The sequence below is a fragment of the Heteronotia binoei genome, chromosome 12, assembly GCF_032191835.1.
Source record: "Heteronotia binoei isolate CCM8104 ecotype False Entrance Well chromosome 12, APGP_CSIRO_Hbin_v1, whole genome shotgun sequence".
NCBI lineage: Eukaryota > Metazoa > Chordata > Lepidosauria > Squamata > Gekkonidae > Heteronotia > Heteronotia binoei.
In genome coordinates, this window is record NC_083234.1 from 43,232,609 (window position 1) to 43,254,149 (window position 21,541).

General features: G+C 42.7%; 1 pseudogene; it reads right to left on the reverse strand.

Moving 5' to 3' along the window:
• Positions 1-4,859: 4,859 nt before the first annotated feature.
• LOC132580809 (U2 spliceosomal RNA) lies at positions 4,860-5,025 on the reverse strand (annotated as a pseudogene).
• Between the last annotated feature and the right edge of the window lie 16,516 nt (positions 5,026-21,541).

Consider the following 21,541-nt stretch of genomic DNA (forward strand, 5'->3'; position numbering starts at 1 on the left):
AGCCGAAATTAGTGTTTAAAGACAAAGATGGAAGATTTGTTGCAGTAGAAATTATATTAAATGCAAAAAACCCATTGTTATTGGGACTGTATGCACCAAATGATGCAAAGGATGGTTTTAAAAAAGACATTACACAACAATTTGATGAATTGACTTATCATCAAGTTCTAATAATGGGGGCCTTTAATGGAACAATTAAGAATACACTGGATAGGTCTGGGGGAAAAATAATAATAAAGGAAAATTGCCAAAGTCTTTTTTGAATTGGTCAAACAAGAAAATTTGGAGGATATATGGAGGAAATTTAACCCTGAAGTGCGGGACTATACCTTTTTTTCAGCAAGACATAAAACTTTTTCCAGAATTGACATGTTGTGGGGCACTAAAGATTTAGGTCTCATAACAAGGAAAATAGAGATTTTACCTAAAATTGGGGCAGATCATAACCCAATAATGTGGATTACAAAATTGTCTAAGAAGTTGAGAAGATGGAGATTGAATGAAGATTTACTACAGAATAAAGAAATAGTGACATCCCTAGAAAATGAAACTAAAGCTTTCTTTCAAATGAATGACAAAGAGGATAGATAGATAGATAGATAGATAGATAGATAGATAGATAGATAGATAGATAGATAGATAGATAGATAGATAGATAGATAGATAGATAAATTTATTGTCATTGTTCTCAACAAAAAGAGAGCAACAAAATGAGGTGCAAGAATTTCAGACGGTCTGGGATGCCTACAAAGCAGTAATTAGGAATATTGATTACTTAGAATAATAGAGATAAGAGAGCAAAAGAAAAACAGTTGTTGGACATTCAAAATGAAATAAAGAAAAAAGAAGGGGAGTTGAGAAAAAGGCCAGGGAAAAAGAAAATTATAAGGGAAATTACATTTCCTTCTCCATTTATCAAATAATTTACTATCTTTCACAATAGAAATAGTTTGAAACGAATACATTATTCTTGGTAGAATATTCATTTTAATTGCAGCTATTCTGCCCAGCAATGACAAATTAAGTTTATTCCATTTTAACATATCTTCATCCATTTTATGCCATAGCTTCTCATAGTTATTTTTGAACAAATCAATATTTTTCATTGTTATCTCCACACCCAAATATTTTACCTTGGAGGTAACTTCAAAGCCCGTGTCTGCAAGGCCTGTTGCTTGTTTATTTGCATATTTTTACATAAAAACTTTGATTTGTCTTTGTTAATACAAAGTCCCGCTAACTCCCCATATTCTTGTATTTTGGCTAACAACAAAGGTGTAACTTGTATAGGATTTTCATTTATAAACATTATATCATCTGCAAATGCTCTATATCTTTCTATCTTAATCCTTCTATTTCTTTATCGTCTTGAATCTGCATCAATAATATTTCAAGGTCATTATAAACAACAGTGGGGAAAGCGGACATCCTTGTCTTGTACCTTTGCTAATTGTCATATCTTCTGTAAGATCTGCGGTTATACATAGCCTTGCACGTTGTTCAGTATATATTGTTTTTATCATTCTTATAAAGCTTTCTCCCAACTCCATTTTCTCCATTACTGCAAACATAAAGTCCCAGTTTAAATTGTCAAATGCTTTCTCTGCATCCACAAAGAATAATGCTACTTCCTTTTCTGGATGTCTTTCATAATATTCTACAATATTTACAACAGTTCCAATGTTGTCTCTTATTTGCCTTTTGGGAAGAAACCTCGCTTGTTCCTCCTTTATAAAATTTATCAAATGTTGTTTAAGCCGTTCTGCCAAAATTCTTGTATATATTTTATAGTCATTATTTAATAGCGAAATTGGTCTGTAATTTTTTACATTCGTGACATCTCTATCTTCCTTTGGGATCAACGAAATAACAACTTCCTTCCATGTGCTTGGTATTTTCCCTTTTATTCTTATCATGTTCATCAACTTCTGCAATTTCGGTATTAACTCGTCTTTAAAGGTTTTAAAATATTTAGCTGCATATCCATCTGGCGCAGGTGCCTTTCCATTTTTCATTGCGTTAATTGCTGCTTCAATTTCTATTTTTTCAATTGGATCATTCAAAACTTTTCACATATTTTCTGTTAAGGATTCTATTTTTAACTTTTGTAAATACTCATCCAACTTTTCTTTCTTTATTTTAACACCTTTAAACGACTTGGCATAATACTTTAAAAATTCTCTTTTTATTCCCTCTTGGTTAACCACCTCTCTTCCATCTACCACAATTTTATTAATAATTTTATTTTCTCTCTTTTTCTTCAGTTGCCAAGCCAAATATTTTCCAGGTTTATATGCACCCTCAAAAGATTTCTGTTGCAATCTTTTCAAATTCCATTCCAATTCTTTATTTAACAAATGTCTCATTTGCTTTTGTAGTATTGTAATTGGACAATTTTTGATAATGATTAAGTTTTAGAAAAAAGGAGAATATTAATTTTTGTTTTTATTAGTTAAGGGTACCTTTAAATATTAGTATATTAAGTAAATAACACAGGCAGGGGTCAAGTAACGGGGGTGGGGTGGGTGGAAAGTAATATATGGGATAGATAAAAGAAGTTATTAATGATGCAAGAAATATTTTGCCATATGTTACCAAAAAATCATTTCCCAGTATCGAGGCACAATATGACTAAAGATGGTTAAAGTTCATTGTTCTCAGATAGATCCAGAGCGGACATTGTAGTCCAGAGATACAGCAGATTCCAAGAGATTTTGTTTATATGGTAGTATGAATCTCCTTTATTCTGTCATATTATCTACTCTGACAGGTAACAGCTCTCCAAGGTTTCAGGCACATAATGGTTTTTTCCCCTAGAACTGAGATCCTTTAATTTGAGATGCAGAAGACAGAACCTGGGATCTTCTGTATTCAGAGTGAGCACTTTAGCCCTGAAGAACTACAGCTGTATTAAACAATTTGCATGGCTTCTTCATATTTTTCTAAGGAAACTGAAGTTCCATGCTCAACTAAAAATACCTTATGTATCCAGTGGCACCTTTAAGACCAACAAAATTTTATTCAAGGTATGCGCTTCTTCAAAACAAATCTGAACAATTCTGTTTTGCATAGTTTCCAGATTGTCAGAAATGTGAGGGCCTTGCTGAGCTTCTCAGGCAAGCCATTCCAGAAGATAGGGCCACAACAGAGAATACACATAAATGGGCAGCTTTTTCATCCTTTTTCAATGAGATTCTGCAGAAAGCCCTGCAAAGATGAGCAAAGATGTCATGATGGGGAAAGGGGTCCTGAAAACAATAAAAGCTAAGATTCCTGGGATGCTGAATATTCCACTCACTCTTACATTCTGGGCTTTTTTGTATGGCATACTTACTGCTCTGCCTGCATCTGACACTTGCTCACCCATTCAGCAGCTATTGCCTGCTATTATTATTATTACCATACCAGTAGTTTCCAAATTGTTTGCCAGATCATACTAATGTGCATCCCTACTGCGGAGAAGAATTCATGCTGCTACATCTCTGCATCATTTATTGTTCTACCTTCTTTCCAACCAACCTCTGCTAGGTGCAAGTAATTCAAAGAAACTGAGCACTGGCAGAGATTTGATCAAAATCTCCCAGCACTAAGATGCAATAGAACTGTCTGTCTTCAGATATGTCTACTCTGCTTGTTGCATTTGTGCTTAAGTCCTTTCTCTGAGCTTGTTTCTGGACTGGGAGGGAGCCATGGCAAGAACACTGACTCCTGTAGAAACCCAGGTGGTAGACTCTTCTGAGGGCAGGTCATTCTTATTCATTTACTGTTTCACAAATAAACCTTTTGAGGCACAAGCATGATGTAATTCAGAAAAAAAAGGTGTGTCCTAATTATTAGATGTTAGAAAATGTTGACTTACACACTTGGAGTGAATTATGCTGGTTTTATTTAAAGCTCTGTCTCTTGTTCAAAGGTCCTGGAGGAGAAAGCTACTGTTTTTTGCAGTCCAGCTGTGCAGAAGCTATTTAAGGGCTCATGAGGTGGGGAACTGCTAGAGTCTGTATTAAGTACTCCTTTGGTTGCCAGTGTGGCAGCAGAGAACTTAAGGGAATAAAAGCTGATACTGAATTTTCAGGAAGCTCCTGCTGACAGATTTATAGGGATGGTGCCCTTTTTACTGGAGTTCACTTTGAAAATGATCCTCAGATGTACTCCTCTGCGTCTCTTGCAACAATTCCAGATTTATTGCAGCTGTCATAAGAAGGAATGGAGAGTCCTAAATGCCAGTTGCGCAGCTGGGTGGCTGGGTGCAGGGTGGTTTAGTGACTTGGAGAGGGCAGAACTGGGGCTGCCAACTTTTAAACTGGTCCCTTTAATAATTTAAGGCAATCTTAGGGGAGATGTTGACAGACCCAGTTCAGGTATCACATCCTGGTTCCCTCAAAATGAACTTTCTACCTGACACTGCATCATGTGCAAAGCAGGCGTGCATCCCTGTTCCACACTTATGATCATAACAAGGCTTTTGTGAGACAGAGGTTGCTTCCACAGTGAGATTTTGTTTGGTTTGGCATTTCAAATTAAGTGGGATTTTTTGGAGTATCCTTACAAGGTTATTCCCTAATGATTCACTTTGTGAGCTTCCCCCTACTTTGCTTCCCCAAACATGGTTTGATCTTTTTGTAAAGACTGTACTGCCATATGGACAGGAAGGTGTATGTTTTTTTTAAGGTGCTGCCTAAATTAGCATAGTTTTCCTTGCCTCAGCCCCCTGTGGCCACCATTTTCCTCATACCACTGGAAGACTTTTAAAGGGATTTTGAATAGACAAGTGCTAGATCCCTACAGTGCAATACTATTATAGTGATTAATGTTGGCAAACCATCTATTAGATCCTCTGAATTCCCAATTTTCATTAAAAAGGTAGTCTCCAGCCATTTTGTTGCGAAGATATAAGGGGAAAGGTACTGAATATCTCTGAAACAAAAAAGCTAGTGATGTGCTTTTCTTTTAAAAAGAATTTATATAAATGAATAAATTGTAGCAGCACTACACTGGATCTTAGCCAAAAGGCCAAGAAGCAATAATTGTCGCAACAGATATTGCACTGGTGTGAGATTAGCAACTGCTGATTTTTTAAAAGCCTCACACCCCTCTGATGATAAGGGGGAATGATCACTGGAGGCGGGGAAGGCTAAAATAAGAAAAGCATGGGGAGAACTGTCATGAGGACCCTCAATTGGAACGAGAGCTTCGTGAAGAATAGTCCCTGGGAGAAAGGAGACACAAATGAATTATGTCAGGGTTCAGAGCAGGAGTGGCCAAACTTATTTAAAATAAGAGCCACATAGAATAAACATCAGATATTTGAGAGCCACAAGATATGAACAGATATTCCATGCATGTTTTTATTAAAACTCTTAATACTTTCTTTGCACATAAAAATAAATTGCATATATATGCACTTTACAACATGGCCATGCTAGAAGACTTTAAAAAAACAACAAGCTGGGACCAGCATAGGGAAAGGTTAGGGAATTATTTTTGGCACCAGTGGGAGAAGGAAACACATATGTACCATATAAATAACTGATCACCATTTCCATCCTTATGCATCTCTCTTTGCCTTGACACCAAGGTTAGTAAATATAGCTCCTACAAGAGCTATGAAACTAAGGGGAACCCCTGCTCCACCCTCTTTAATTCCACCCCTCCTTCCAGTGGCTCCCTCAGCTTTTGAGCTCCCTTTCCCCTCTCTAGGTCTCTGTGATGGAGAGCTTGCAAGCTTGCCTATTTTCCCCTCCTTCTCCACTTCACACACAGCAGAAGTAGTTGCTTACCTATGGGTCAGTGCTCAGAGATTGACTGAGATCTTGATGCTGCATGATATGTGTGAAAGAGCCGCATATGGCTCCCAAGCCACAGTTTGGCCACCCTGGATCAGAACAACCAGTCTAGCAAGATCCTCATTTCAGTTCATAGTGATAGCCCATTCATGTGGCCTCGGACCTGGCCTGCTTCCCTCCCCACTCCCTTCTGCAGGCAGGAGGGTTAGTTCAACTGGTTTTCCTAGTCCCCTTCCATGGTGGTTCGGAGGCAGACGGGAGCTCCCAACACCCAGGGCCTTCATGTTTTTACCTTGGGGCCCTAGCTCACAGTATTGGTGGCCAGAGCTGGCTGTGGAAGGGGTTTCCCCCCCAACCCCAGGCAGCACCAGAGTGTCTGCCCAGCACTGCACCCCTGGCTTGCCAGTCTGCCCATGCAAGTTTTCCTCTGAACACCCCCCCAGCTTTGCAATAAGGACACACCAACTTGGAGCTTACCAGCTGCTGTCCTTTAGAAAGTTTATGTCTCTGGTATCTGGCATTATGCTTTATGGCACAGATGACCTGGCCTGAAAAAGTCACATTTATGTCAGATCCAGCCCTCATAACAAATGAGTTTGACACCTCTGAGTTAAACTATGCAAACAGCAAGAAATCTGCTTGCACAGCCATGTAGAACAACATCCTTGTTTCTGCCCTCAATGGGTTAGTTACTGAATAAACAAATAGATACTAAATAAAGCATTTGTTTTATTTATTTAAAATATATTTAGCCTCTCTGTCTCTTGGTCTGTCCAAGGAGGCTCTGGAGACCTTTTAAAAAAAAGACTAGGTGGTTTCTAGAAAAACTAGAAAATATTTATGTCCAAATTGCCTTTTGATGACTAAAGAAAAGAAGATGGGATGGGTCAAGACTGATGACGGTAATCAATGTAATTTGGAACCAAAACATTCTTATCTGTCATTTAACTCAGACTGTGGAAGCCTATAAAAGTTAATATCATTAATGAACCAAAAACAGCAAGATCATAATTGATTTAAACAAAACAGCTTTTCACTGCAAGCCATTATAACCAAATAAAGAATTCTCAAGCTCCTAAATTCCCAGATGTGTTGCTAGCATTATTTAACAAGCAACAACATTCTATGGATCGTCATAAACCCTCTCTTAGTGGCCATTCTGTTTTCCCTTAACTGAGAAGTCAATCCTTTTTCTTCGATGCCAAGTTGGTGTAAGGAGCCTAGCCAAGGTACATAGTTTTGCTAACTTTGGGTTGGGAAATTCTTGAAAGTTTGGGGGTACCACCTTGGGCGGGTAGGAATTAGGGAGGAGAGAGACCTCAAAGGTGCAATGCCATAGAAACCACCCTCCAACAGAGCCATTTTTTCCAGGGGAACCAATCTCTGAAGTCTGGAGATCAGTTACAATTCCTGGAGGTCTGCAAGCTCCACCTGAAGGTACCTGGTGCTCATGTTGTAGGCCTGGATCCATTTCCTCTTTAATTCCTTCCATATTCTCTTGGCTTGACTTCGCGAATGAAGATTTAAGAAAGGTGCAGTAGTCCACGTCTGCTGCAGGCTCACTGGTGGCTGACAAGACCAATGCGGGACAGGCAGATCCAGCCACAGTGGCTGCAGGGAAAAGTCTGATTTGGGGTTGGTGCTGTAGCAGTGCGATTCTTCCTCAATCTCCTTTTGTCCTCAAGACCAGCTATGCGTACATTCTCAAAGGAAGAGACAGCCTGGTGGATGGTGTGCCTCCATGCTTTGCGATCTGAGGCTAGGTCAGACCACTGGTGATGGTTGATGCGACAGGTGCCAAGGGATTTCTTCAAGGAGTCCTTGTACCTCTTCTTTGGTGCCCCTCTATTTCGATGGCTGGTGGAAAGTTCGCCATACAGGGCAATCTTGGGAAGGCGGTGGTTTTCCATCCTGGAGATATGCCCTGCCCAGTGCAGCTGCGTCTTCAACAGCAATGCCTCGACCCCATGGCAGATGACCCCATGGTGAAAGGGTGGAGCCAGTACTGCGCACACTGTGCTTCACCTAAAAATTCCTCCGTGCAGGCTTGAAGGGTATCCACATCCACAACCTCCATATTACGTTACCTTATAACTATGGTTTCTCTTAGTTTCTGGCCTACCACCCTGAGGCTAAGGACTATTTTAAAAGCACTGGAACTGCCCTTGGGTTAATCCCTCTCCTACAATACCCAGGCTAAGGGTTTTGGTGCTCCTAGGCCAAGGACTGTTCTCTCACCCCCAGTGTCTTTTCCTGTGCACATATGCGTGCACGGCCCGATGATGTCTCTGGAAGTAACGTCATCAGGCTGCGTGTAATCAGCTGGCCCTCCCCTGTTTCAAAGGGAGCTGGCCGGCTCCCTTTGAAGCAGGGGCGGCCCTGGGCCGAGTGTGCTTTTGCGTGAGCACTCTTCTCAGCCTGGCTCTCCCTTGTTTCAAAGGGAGTTGGCTGGCCCCCTTTGAAGCAGCGGAGGGTCGAGCTGGGAACAGCGCTCGCATGCAAGCATCAATGGCCAGTGCCGCAGATGTTGCGGGCGTGGGGAGACGGGCATGGGGTGGTGGACAGCAACGGGGAGAGGGGGTGCCCATGGTGCATCTAGGCCAAGTGGAACCCAAGGCGGCCACCTACATGGCCTGCTCCCACGTACCGGCCTTGACAATACCACAGACTGAGTGTCTCAGCGCTTGGGTGGCAACCAACAGATTACCAGTAAGAGGGTAAGCATGCTCAAAAATATGACAAAACGGGGAAGGAAAAAACTTCATATGCTAATTCACATTTGTAGACGAAGATTTATACATATCTATATATTTCTCAAGTGTGACCCCCATCTGTGGATTTCTAAAATCACAGATCAGGGCCACACTGACAATACACAGATTTTTCAGCAGATTTGGAGGAACTGAAAAATCTGGAAACTAAAAAAAAAAAGTCACACAGGGGACTTAAATTCTCCCCCTTCCCTTCCAAAAAGTTGTCTGCACAATACACATACCTCCTCCAGTTAGCAGTGACAGCAATGGGGTGGTAGTTGCGGTGGCCCCCAAAACAACTGTGGCATTGGGAGTGAACTGCAGGGAGCCCCACAGCAGAGGCCAGGAGGCAAACCAAGTCTTGAAATAATGGAGTGGAAGGGAGCAAAGGCAGTCCCAGCATCGACAGTGGTGATGGGGGAGAAGTTGCAGTGAGATGAAGCTGGAAGCTGCCCTGGGCCACCAGAGTTGTCAGCAATGGGCTGAGGGGAGCCTTGGCAACCCTGGGGACAACAATTGGCCCAGAAGCAGAGGCTTGGAGGTGTGCACAGCCCAGTAAGTGTTGTGGCAATGGGGGGAAGAGGATCTTGGCAGCAGCAATGGGGAGGGGAGAAGCTATGGTGGGTCTAAGCCAGGAGCTGCACTGGGCCCACAAGAATTGTTGCTGATGGGTGTGGGTAAGAGCTGCAGTGGCCCTGAGGATGGCAGCAGCAATATGAGAATAGAAGTTGCAGCAGGCCCAGCAACAGAGGCCAAAGGCTGCACTAGGCCTGTAGGCTATGGTGCTAATTAAGACAAGGAGAGGGATTCCCCTCCACAAGCATTGTGGGTCACCACTTGTTTACTATATTTTAAATGGAAATACAGTTCTGCTAGCAAGATGCTAGCTATTCATGGGAAACTTTCAAGGGTCCCTTTCTCCACCTTATGGCTCATCATTTTTAGATCACCAGAAGAGGCCTTGTTAGCTTTAGCAGCCTTTCTTTCAACTGCAGGTAGCTGGGGCCTGGATTCCAGAGCTGCTCTGGAATCTAGTTTGACTGACTGTAAGGTTCGCCAGCCTCCAGGTGAGGTGTTGAGTTCTCCAAGATGATCTTCTTCAGGGGTCGTTTTGTAGAAAAATAGGTGGTGGAGCTCATCCAGGGATTGTTATGCAGCTGCACCTACTATTCAATGGACAAGGTGGGAAGGAGGAAGTGGAACTCTCAGACAGGTTTAGGAGCTGTGCTCCTGTGAGCTCCCACTGAACCCAAGGCCTGATCTTCTCAAAGGAAATGGCAGCTTCCAAGCATCGACTCTATGGTATCATATGGGCACTGAGCTGCCTCCCCTCAGCAGGCACCACCCTCAAGTCTCCAGGAAATTTCCAACCTGTAGTTGCCAACCCTCAGCCACTTCAGCTAATTTTACTGGAGAGAAGCAGATACTTCAATAAATGGGCCTAAAAAAAGAGGCACTGGCCAGCCTACTGCATAAATTTATTTATGAACTTAAAGGCAAAGTGTCTCTGAGAGGGTATTGAATATCCCTTATAAAAGGCACCGTTTCTTTTTGTAAACAACTTTTAGAAAGCAGAAAAATAAGGAAAACATTAACCACAGAATGATTGGCTTTTTGTCTGTTTTCCCCCCAGCATTACCTCTTTGGGCTACTGGTTATGCTGACCAGGACACTGCTCTTCTCCCTAGTAGCATTTCAAATTTATTTCCTGCCCCTCTCCTGCCACAAGCGGGAACATACTGATTTAAGTTGTAGTATGTTTCTCAGAGTCAATAATTTCAAGGCTGAGGCATCACTGTGCTTGCTTGCCTGGCACTAGTTTAGAAACATAAGGTCCTTAGCTCTTAGAAGCAAGAAGCTGTGGAGGAACTAGTGTGCCATATTGACATAAGTGCTGTGCAGCTTAGAAAACTGGAAACTCTAGGCCAGAGCAGCCTTTCTGAACTCATGCATGTTAACCTGAACCTGGAGTCTGCCAACCCAGGGTCTGGAACTAGTTTCAGTGCCCAACAAAAGTGGAAAGCTAGTTTGCTGTACCAGTTAAACAAGGATTTTTGATTAAAAACCCCACTCAGCTATGAAGCTCACTTGCTGACTTTGGGCCAAACTCCTTTGTTCAGTCAATGTTATTCTTGAAGATTTGGAGGTACAGCCTGGGGAGGACAAGAATTAGAGAGGAGGGACCTCAAAGGGGTATAATGCCAAAGAGTTCACCCTCTACACAGCCATTTTCTCCAGGGGACTGATCAAAGCCACCAAGTAATACACCGTCTTTCAGTTTGCAAAAATATAAGGAATCAGGTTACTCAGACAGGATAAAATACCAATTAGCAATTTTAAAGGACTAACCACAACCCTATTGGCCCCTTGTGTCACCTGATCTCTGATGAACAGTTAGCTGTAGTATTACCCTCTGTCCATCTGTGGTTGGGCTTACTATAGCGCACTTCAGCAGCCTGCTGAGAGCCAACACTGGCACCCAGACAAGTTCCTTCAGAACCAGTCAATGTTCTAGAATTTTGTAACCCTAGTTTCTACTCTTGGTGGCACAGTGACAGAAAACAAGATAGCTGCTTCCTTCTCTGTGAAGCTCCCGTGGTTCAGAGAGTAAGGCTCTAGGTCACTGCTATTACATTCTTTGGTACAACACTTTCTGTACTTTACAGGTACAATGTACCAGCTGAGTAAGTTCCTGCCTGTTTTCACAGCATCATCCTTTGTGTTAAAAGCACGCTGCATCAATGTAGGTGGGTAAGTTTCTTTGTCATGAGATTTGTACTTCCCTGATGGATCCATGAAGACTTTATTTTTGGATGGACAAAGGAAGGAAATTAAGGGTTTTGTTTATTTTGATAGATTTCTAACAAGAACATTTAAATTAAGAACATAAGAACATAAGAGAAGCCATGTTAGATCAGGCCAATGGCCCATCCAGTCCAACATTCTGTGTCACACAGCGGCCAAATATATATATATATATATACACACACACACACACTGTGGCTAATAGCCACTGATGGATCTCTGCTCCATATTTTTATCTAACCCCTTCTTGAAGGTGGCTATGCTTGTGGACGCCACCACCTCCTGTGGCAGTGAATTCCACATGTTAATCACCCTTTGGGTGAAGAAGTACTTCCTTTTATCCGTTTTAACCTGTCTGCTCAGCAATTTCATCGAATGCCCACGAGTTCTTGTATTGTGAGAAAGGGAGAAAAGTACTTCTTTCTCTACTTTCTCCATCCCATGCATTATCTTGTAAACTTCTATCATGTCACCCCTCAGTCGACGTTTCTCCAAGCTAAAGAGCCCTAAGCGTTTCAACCTTTCTTCATAGGGAAGGTGTTCCAGCCCTTTAATCATTTTAGTTGCCCTTTTCTGAACTTTCTCCAATGCTATAATATCCTTTTTGAGGTGCGGCGACCAGAACTGCACACAGTACTCCAAATGAGACCGCACCATCGATTTATACAGAGGCATTATGATACTGGCTGATTTGTTTTCAATTCCCTTCCTAATAATTCCCAGCATGGCGTTGGCCTTTTTTATTGCAAACGCACACTGTCTTGACATTTTCAGTGAATTATCTACCATGACCCCAAGATCTCTCTCTTGGTCTGTCTCTGCCAGTTCACACCCCATCAACTTGTATTTGTAGCTGGGATTCTTGGCCCCAATGTGCATTACTTTGCACTTGGCCACATTGAACCGCATCTGCCACGTTGACGCCCACTTACCCAGCCTCAACAGATCCCTTTGGAGTTCCTCACAATCCTCTCTGGTTCTCACCACCCTGAACAATTTAGTGTCATCCGCAAATTTGGCCACTTCACTGCTCACTCCCAACTCTAAATCATTTATGAACAAGTTAAAGAGGATGGGACCCAGTACCGAGCCCTGCGGCACCCCACTGCTTACCGTCCTCCACTGCGAAGACTGCCCATTTATACTCACTCTCTGCTTCCTATTACTCAGCCAGTTTTTGATCCACAAGAGGACCTGTCCTTTTACTCCATGACTCTCAAGCTTTCTAAGGAGCCTTTGATGAGGAACTTTATCAAAAGCTTTCTGGAAGTCAAGGTAAACAACATCTATCGGGTCTCCTTTGTCCACATGTTTGTTCACCCCCTCAAAGAAATGTAACAGGTTAGTGAGGCAAGATCTTCCCTTGCAGAACCCATGCTGAGTCTTCCTCAATAACCCGTGTTCATCAATGTGCCTACTCATTCTGTCCTTGATAATGGTTTCTACCAACTTTCCCGGTATTGAAGTCAGACTGACTGGCCTGTAATTTCCCGGATCTCCTCTGCAACCCTTTTTAAAGATGGGGGTGACATTTGCTACCTTCCAGTCCTCAGGAACGGAGGCAGATTTCAATGAAAAATTACAGATTTTTGTTAGAAGATCCACAAGTTCAACTTTGAGTTCTTTCAGAACTCTCGGATGTATGCCATCCGGACCTGGTGACTTATTAGTTTTTAATTTGTCTATCAGTTGTAGGACCTCCTCTTTTGTCACCTCAATCTGACTCAGGTCTTTCAACACCCCTTCCAATATTAGTGGTTCTGGGGCGGGCAAACACTTCTCATCTTCCACGGTGAAGACGGAGGCAAAAAATGCATTCAGCTTCTCAGCCATTTCCCCATCCTCCTTCAGTAATCCTTTTACCCCATGGTCATCCAAGGGCCCCACTGCTTCCCTGGCTGGTTTCCTACTTCTAATATATTTGAAGAAATTTTTATTGTTGGTCTTTATGTTTTTTGCAATATGCTCCTCATAGTCCCTTTTTGCCTGCCTGATCACAGTCTTGCATTTGATTTGCCACTGCCTGTGTTCCCTTTTATTAATCTCACTTGGACTGGTTTTCCACCGCTTAAAGGAGTCCTTCTTACCTTTTACAGCTTCCATTACTTTGTTTGTTAACCATGCTGGCCTCTTCTTATACCTGTTTGTGCCTTTCCTAACTTGTGGTATGTATTTTATCTGAGCTTCTAGGATTATAGTTTTAAATAGTCTCCAAGCTTCCCCAAGGGTTTTGACCGTATTTACCTTTCCTTTCAGTTTCCTCCTCACATGCCTCCTCATCTCAGAGAATTTACCCCTTTTAAAGTTAAATGTGGTTGTGGCGGTCTTTTTGGGCAACTCCCTATTTATACAAATGGTGAAATCAATAACATTATGGTCACTGTTCCCAAGCGGCGCAATCACTTTTACGTCTCTCACCAAGTCTTGGGCATTACTTAGGACCAGATCCAGGATCGCCCCACCCCTGGTAGGTTCTGAGACCATCTGCTCCATAGCACAGTCATTGAGAGCATCAAGAAACTCAATCTCTTTCTCTCGACCAGAACACATATTGACCCAATCAATCCGCGGGTAGTTAAAATCACCTATTACGACACAGTTTTTATGTTTAGCCGCTATCTTTAATCCCTCCATCATATTATAATCGTCCTCTCTCTTTTGATTTGGTGGGCGATAACAAACTCCCATAGTTAAATTTCCTTTTGGGCCCTCTATTTCAACCCAAAGCATTTCTAAAAGGGAATCTAATTCTCTGACCTCAGTCTTACTGGACCGTATATCCTCTCTGACATACAGAGCCACCCCACCTCCAACCCTTCCCTCCCTATCCTTCCGATATAACTTATATCCAGGAATCACCGTGTCCCACTGATTCTCCTCATTCCACCAAGTTTCTGAAATTCCCACAATGTCTATGTTTTCTCCCAACACTAAACATTCCAATTCACCAATTTTACTTCGGACACTTCTAGCATTTGCATACAAACATTTATAATTTCCCAAGCAAGCTAGGCCCGCCACCTCTCTCCTGCCGCCTCGAGACTCTAGCAGACAGTCCATACTGTTTGTCACCATCACAGTGGACAACTCTGATCCGTTAGTCGGTAGAAAAATAGAAGCCAACCCTTCATCTCTTTGAGACGAGTCCTCCCGAACCAGAGACATTCCATCTCCTGTCGGCTTTCCCCCAAGATTTAGTTTAAAAACTGCTCTGCCACCTTTTTTATTTTAAGCGCCAGCAGCCTGGTTCCATCCGGAGACAAGTGGAGACCGTCTCTTTTGTACAGCTCCGGCTTGTTCCAGAAAGCATCCCAGTGCCTAACAAACTTAAACCCTTCCTCCTTACACCATCGTCTCATCCACACATTGAGACTTCTAATTTGCGCCTGTCTCTCCTGTCCTGCACGTGGAACAGGTAGCACTTCCGAGAAGGCCACCTTGGAGGTCCTGGCCTTAAGTCTCCCACCTAGCAGCCTAAATTTCTCCTCCAGGACCTCACGACTGCATTTCCCCACATCGTTGGTGCCAACATGCACCATGACCACAGGCTCCTCCCCAGCACTGTCTATCAGCCTATCTACTACACGCGTAATGTCCGCTACCTTCGCACCAGGCAGGCAAGTCACCATACGGTCAATACGCGGTTTCGCCACCCAGCTGTCTACTTGCCTAAGGATCGAATCACCAACTACCAAGACCCCCCCTCTCCCCCTGCCCAGGGATGGTTCCTTGGCGCGAAAGGATACCCGCTCACCAACCGAAGAAGAGGTCCCTTCTGAGGGCGCATTCCCCTTATCCTCAGCAAGGTGCCCTGTTCCCTCTAGACCCTCACGCTCTCTGGCAGCAACGGGGCTGCCACATTCAGAGTGGGGCTCATCTAATACGCCCCCAAGAGTCTTCCCCAATTGCCTAACTGACCGTCTCTGCTTCTCCAGGGCAGTCACCTCGGCCTCAAGGGTACGAACTCGTTCCCTGAGGACCAGGAGCTCCTTGCATCGAGCACACACCCAAGACTTCTGTCCTGTGGGCAGATAGTCATACATGTGACACTCAGTGCAAAACACTGGAAAGCCCCCACCCCCCTGCTGGCATTCTACCTTCATGATATATATATTAAATATACAGTCCTCTTTAAATGCTGTTGTTTACGTGGCTCCCCTTCTGGAAGGTCAACTTACCTTATTGGGAGAACAAGGAAATCAGGGATCTGGGTTCCTGGTCCTTAGGAAGCCCCCAGGCAAAGAGCCACAGGCCAAGAGCCCTTTGGCAAGGCGCAGCTTAAGGGATCTTACTATGGGGTTTGGAAGGCTGCAGTTTTGAAGGACACTGTGTTTCCCACCTTCGGTTGGGTCCAGCTGACCCTTGCTGACTCTGTTAAGAAGTTACAGGTTATACTGGATCCATCATTGTGAACATATGAAGCTGCCTTGTACTGAATCAGACCCTCAGTCCATCAAAGTCAGTATTGTCTACTCAGACTGGCAGCAGCTCTCCAGGATTTCAAGCTGAGGTTTTTCATGCCTATTTGCCTGGACCCAGAGGCTGAACCTGGGACCTTCCGAACCTGGGACATTACTACTGGAGAAACAAATTGATACTGCTGAAAACCCCCCACTTTCTTCCAACTTTGTTTATTCTGGAAGATGGCCCTCTACCTTGACTCAGCTGATCTGGCCACCTCCTTCCATGCCATGATATCAAGAGTAGACAAATGTAATGCAGTGTATATAGGTCTGCCCTTGAAATCAGCTTCATTGTTTAACATAGCATGTCAGATACTCAGCATACTTGACATTCTATGCTTTGTTTCAGATTGCTGTAATCCTAGTCCTCCTATCACATCTCTTATTAGATGTCTGGTCCTATTAATTGATTTAACACTATGTGATTGGCCTTGAGCCTCTGTTAGAAAGGCATATTATATATCAAGCAAATAAAAGAAAGTAACCACAAAGAAAATATTTTTAAACATACACAGATTGTTGTGCTCTTACTGCTGAGTGAAGCTGAATTTTGCACAGTTGATCTGCAATTATGCTGCAGAATTTCTGGGCCAGAAAGTATATTGGTGGAAAGTGCCATCAAGTCAGAGCTGACTTATGATGACCCTGTGGATTTTCAAGGCAAGACACATTCAGAGGTGGTTTGCCACTGCCTGCTTCTGTGTCAGGACCCCGGTAGTCCTTGGGGGCCTCCCATCCAAATGCTAGCCTGACCCTGCTTAGCTTCTGATGAGATTGAGCTACTCTGGGCATCAGAAAGTATAGCTTGCTTTCAAATTCAGGCATCTCCCAGCCATCCTTTACAAATTAATAATGGAATATAATGAATGTTCATTAATATAAGCAAGGCAGGCTTTGCAAATCAATTAAAACTTAGCAGAACAGTGAACATTAACAACAACAACAACATCATAATCATCAGTATCCTTTTCATTTTGAAAACTTATTATCCTTGGAGGCCTTTTCACACATTACCAAAAGGCAAAGATGGGTTCAGATGTACACAAGGTGTGACAAGGTTATATGTCTGCCTGTAAAAGGTAAAATTGAATATGTGCAGCCCTGATTTGGCTATAAAGGAATGGTAAAGGAGGATTTAAAACTTTGACCACCACTTAGCTTTGCTAACCTCACACTATTATTAGCAATTTTAAGGGAGGAAGGGAAACATGTCCTTTAAAAACTCAAAACCAGTCCCATCTCTTTGATACGTAGAATACACATATTTGCAAAAGCATGTTAATTGTACTTGCACTTTCATTTTTAGGTGTGGACATTTAGAACGCCCCAGAGACATGTCTGAACTATGTAGTATACAAAGTGAGTCTCTGAGGTATCTTAAAGTTTTAGTTTTTATAGTACTTTAGGAAAGTGATTTTAGCCAATCCATAACAATAACAGACCTACATTTTACTAGTTTTATTTCCAGCATGGCTTAGGGCTTGGAGCCGTCTAGGTTATGAGGAGGAGTAAATATTGGCAGTACATTTAGAAAATATGCCATGTAGGCAAGCCCTGAAAACTGGCTGGCTCATGATGCTGCAGATGAAGCCAGCCGGCATGACTTGCTGCCACAGGGCTCTGCAACAAGGCCTCAAACAGTTTTGCGGGGTTCTGGGTGGAGCCAGAAATCCATTATATTTTCCAAATGGCCCACACATCCTCTTTGAAGTCTTTGCCTGGAACACTTGGTTACATACCCTCTCAAGTTATTCATTACTCCCTTCAAGCAATGTGTGCCACCCGGCCAGCCCACATCCCATATCAACAGGAAATACTGAGCATCTGTTAATTCCCCCATCAGCAGAAGTGCTCCAGAGGTTGCCATTAAGCTGACTTTAAATCGATCTTTCTGTGTGCCACATGTGTACGTGCATAGATTTGTTCTTTTTCTCCAGATAGCAATGCTGCAGAGTCTTAAAAAGAGCTTGCCTTTACATTTAAATAATAATAGCAGTTAAGCAGGTATTTTTCTGTTTCTTGCTTTGAAAGACACACCAAAGAACTTTGTAATGTAGAGCTGCTGAGAATGAGCACAGGAGGTTTTTTAAATGGATACCACTTAAGTCCTCCTGTACAGGTATGGATGGCTGAAGCTGACAGCAAGCAGGCCATGGATGGTGGTAGCAAGAACCTGTAGTATATTTTCTGTGCCCTGGAGTTTCTGTAGCCAGTAGCTCTAGAGTCAAGTAGGCAAGGCTCATAGGTTTTATACATGGCTTGGCCAATTTAGAGTCCCCATGTTGCCTGCCAATCACAGGAGCTGATGTTTTACTCATTCCATCCTGTGCCTGACAACTTCTCTGGGAGAATACATAGTTCTGAGCTACATTCACACCAACGTCATATTTTGTCCAGCTTTTGTTGCTGTTGTAAATGCAAAAGCATTCACAGTAACACAGCACCCACACAGCAGTTCTCTCTGCACTTCCTTGCCTCAGTCTGCTGCTGTCACTATTTCTCCCCTTCCCATGGAGGGTTTTTCTAAAAAAACAAACACATACAAATTGCTAGATCACTGTAGTACTATAATGTTATAACACCCTATTGGCACATTCCATTACTTTCCAGCTGTAACTTTTTAAAAGTCTCTAGTTCTTTTCATTGGTTATTTATAAATGGAGATGTGCAGCCTGCAATTATCCTCTTATAACTCCCAATTGAAAAGGGATAGAGATTTACTTTTTAATGAAAGATTTGAACCAGCAAGTCATGGCAATAGATTATTATAATATTATAACACTATAGAGATCTATCAGAAAACCTGAAAAAGCCCTCCAGTGGAAGGAATGTATATAGATATATGGGGGTCTAAACCAAGCAAAACAGTGATAATGTGGATTGTAACTGAAAAAAAGTGGACTTTTCCATCCACACAGTGTCCAAAGGTGTTTTTGACAACATCCTTTTCAAAACAATTGTATTGGACCAAATTTGAGAAAGACTATAACAAAGCAGAGGAGAAAACAGAAGGAGGACAAACAGAAGATGACGGTCCCATAAACAGTACTGCATTACAACAGCCAATCAGCAAAAACATCAGTGTGGAAATAGCCCTGGGTACCTTACTAGGTTAGAATCTAACTTCACAAATAGCTCATACTTTGCACTTCGTTTACACTCATCTTAAGGGCTGCTATTCTTAAATAACAGCATCTTTGTTTACACAGTCTGTTCCATACTCTCTTTTACTGCTTCAGGTATGAGACACACTTAAGTCTGAACTTCAGCTAATTTTGTGCCTCCTATACCAAAGGTTCCTAAATGCTGCATATACAGGATTATGTACTCCAATGTTCAATATTGGTCCAAAGAACATCTGAAAATTCCTGCATTATTGATAGCAGTGAGAAACTCTGAACTGCAACAGGAGGTATCTAAATTTATTTATTTATGCTGATTTATATTCCACCCTCCCCGCGGAATAAAGAAGCAAATTGTAGGGATTTAGAAACTACTTTTGATATTTTTTGCTCTGCCTCCTCTGCCATCCGGACTAGCTCTTATGGGCATAAATGCCAATTGCCCCTGCGAAGTTTGGTTTGTGAATGGTCATCACACATCGTCTGCATATTTAGGTTATCTGGAAACACCTATATCTATTTATTTGATTCTTTTATCCCACCCTCCCCTGCGAGCAGGGTTCAGGGTGGGTTACAACATAAAACAGTTTTAAAATTAAAATGCAATAGAGTAAAATATAGTTCTATAGAAACATAACATAAATTACAAGATGGCTTCAATGTGGTTAAAGTGCTTTTTAAAATTACCATTGTATGTGTGGTCAGATGTTCTGATTTTTTAACAAGTGACAAAGCTCCCACCAGTAACAGCATAAAAGTGGTACCTGCAATAATGTAGGAGAATGGAACAGGTGGGTGGAGCGGGGCGGGGGGGAGGGGGACAGTATAATTTGCAATCCGCTGCCTCAACCAAAGGCCTGGCGGAACATCTCCATTTTACAGGCCCTACAGAATTGCAGCAAGCCCCACAGGGCCCTGATCTCACTCTGGAGACTGTTCAACCAGGCTCTGGTTGAGGCTAAGTGGCCTGGAATAACCAGCAGATAGATCAGGGGTAGCTAAACTTGCTTAATGTAAGAGCAACATGTAATAAATGTCAGATGTTTGAGAGCCGCAAGACATGAACATCAGATGTTTGTGAGCCGCAAGGAGGGAAGAAGGGAAGGAAGGAAAATAGATGAGAGGAAGGGGAGGTAGAAAGAAAGCAATTTAACTTTAAATGCTTAGTGAAGTGATTTAAAGAGACAAATGTCTTCTCCAAGCTGGCTGATGGGGGGGGGGGGCTTCGAGAGCCACACAATATGCATGAAAGAGCCACAATTTGGCCACCACTGAGATAGATGTTGATCTGAAGAATGCAAGGTTCTAGAAGCATAAACACCCCACTACATCTGTGCTCAAACACAAGTTCCCACTTCACTAGGGTTGCCAAGTCCAATTCAAGAAATATCTGGGGACTTTGGGGGTGGAGCCAGGAGACTTTGGGGGTGGAGCCAGGAGACATTGGGGGTGAAGCCAGGAACAAGGGTGTGACAAGCATAACTGAACTCCAAGGGAGTTCTGACCATCACATTTAAAAAGACAGCACACCTTTTAAAATGTCTTCCTTCCATAGGAAATAATGAAGGATAGGGGCACCTTCTTTTGGGGCTCATAGAATTGGACCCCCGGTCCAATTGTTTTGAAACTTGGGGGTACTTTGGGGAGAGGCACTAGATACTATACTGAAAATTTGGTGCCTCTACCTCAAAAAACAGCTCCTCCAGAGCCCCCGAAACCTCCAGATCAATTCCCCATTATACCCTATGAGAATCGATCTCCACATAGGGAATAATGAAGTGCTCAGCAGATGTTTCCCTCCCCACACACCCCGTTTCTGGCGACTCTGAAGCAAGGAATTGGCCTCTCTACTCACGAGTTCCTGCCAACTTCTTCCAAGTAACACAGACACACAGCCTTTCAATCAGAGACTGAAGCCTCCGGAGGGGGAAAGGCACATGGTCCTCTGGGGGCGTTGCTTCCCCCTTTCAGCCAGCTGACTAGAGGTGGGAAGGAGCCTGAGAAAGCGGAAGAACCCCCGCTGCGACCTGGGGATTGGCAAGCCTACACTTCATGTAATCATTCATAAGATGGCTAAAAAAGGGCTACCTGGCAGCCCACTTTCAGTACAGCTACCTCCCAGTGCAGCAAGGCTATGTACCCCCATCATCTATTACATGAAGGCACAACAGTGTGCTCTTACTCTAGAATTAGGCAAATCTTATTTTAGCATTCACAAAGATTTGAACTTCTACTATACCGTCTAAAAGGGCCTTGCAAACATTTGCAGTGTTGAAATAACTCATATCCTCCTGAATAAAGCCTGCAGTAATGCCTGAAATGGTTCGCTTTATATTTTATGATTTCATAGCCATTTCTGGGCATGTTTTGTAAAGCTTGTTATTCACTGGAGACAAGATATTCAAGTGGCTTTTTGTGTTCATTCAAATGACATTTTAAATTATTTCTTTATATAACATGACTTGCCTGATAGTATGCAGTTTGCATTCTTCTCTAATTCCGTAATCCAAGGCCTATTGCATTGTTCATTCTTTGTTTTATGCTGTCCAACTGCACTGCTTGATATCCTTGCAATCCCACTTCAAGTCAGCAAGAAAGGTGGGATAGAAACA